Source organism: Rhagoletis zephyria, unplaced genomic scaffold, assembly GCF_001687245.7.
Source record: "Rhagoletis zephyria isolate East Lansing unplaced genomic scaffold, Rhagoletis_zephyria_1.1 Rzeph_scaffold_72414, whole genome shotgun sequence".
NCBI lineage: Eukaryota > Metazoa > Arthropoda > Insecta > Diptera > Tephritidae > Rhagoletis > Rhagoletis zephyria.
Window position 1 is genome coordinate 299 of NW_016229463.1, and position 973 is coordinate 1,271.

At 47.0% G+C, this 973-nt stretch overlaps 1 long non-coding RNA gene across 1 annotated transcript; it reads right to left on the reverse strand.

Annotated features, from left to right (window-relative positions):
* Positions 1-206: 206 nt before the first annotated feature.
* On the reverse strand, positions 207-886 carry LOC108357207 (uncharacterized). Its single transcript, XR_001846639.1, has 2 exons — positions 842-886; positions 207-609 (listed from the first exon to the last, which is right to left on the reverse strand). It is a non-coding gene; the product is annotated as an uncharacterized LOC108357207 (long non-coding RNA).
* Positions 887-973: the final 87 nt, after the last annotated feature.

A 973-nucleotide genomic window follows, 5' to 3' on the forward strand; every position in this document is an offset into this window, starting at 1 on the left:
GAGGTTGTCAGCTTTAATATTCCGTCGAATATATTCGTCGATGAGCCTCTCTAGAGTTTTGAGGAAGAACGAGGTGAGGCCTATTGGCCTGAAATCCTTCGGTTTCACATGAGCGGCCATGCCTCCTTTTGGTATGAATACAACCTTTGCCTTTGTCCACTCGTGTGGTATGTGAGTCAGAGTTAGGCAGTATGTCTTTAGCTTCCTGTAGTTGAGCGGGAAAGATTCCGTCAAGGCCAGGAGATTTGTAGGGCTGAAAGGACATTAAAGCCCATTCCACCCTCTCCTCACTTACGATGTCCCCAACGGTATCACCCAGAGACAAGTAGGTCCTAGGACCGGGCGAAAAATCGGGGGTGTCATCTGAGCAGCCCGGGAAGTGAGTGCTCATAAGGATCTCCAGCATTTCGCTACATGATGTCCTCCAGTCACCGTTAGGCTTCTGGATAGAGTTCATACTTGAAGAAGATTTTGAGAGAACTTTCCTCAGCCTGTTGGCTTCAGAGTTCTCTTCTATGTTGTCGCAGAAGTTTTGCCAAGATTCGCGTTTCGCCCTCTTTATGGCCTTCTTGAAAACTTTGAGTGCGTCTTTGTATGGTTGCCAAAGACCTGTTCGTTTAGCTTGATTNCTCCAGCATTTCGCTACATGATGTCGTCCAGTCACCGTTAGGCTTCTGGATAGAGTTCATACTTGAAGAAGATTTTGAGAGAACTTTCCTCAGCCTGTTGGCTTCAGAGTTCTCTTCTATGTTGTCGCAGAAGTTTTGCCAAGATTCGCGTTTCGCCCTCTTTATGGCCTTCTTGAAAACTTTGAGTGCGTCTTTGTATGGTTGCCAAAGACCTGTTCGTTTAGCTTGATTGAAAAGCCTCCTGCTGTTCTTCCTCAGTGCTGAAATCTCAGGATTCAACCACTGGGGTTTCTTTTTGCCCTTCGGGAAGGTGCTTGGGCAGGAGGCTTTGAAAGCAGCATTAC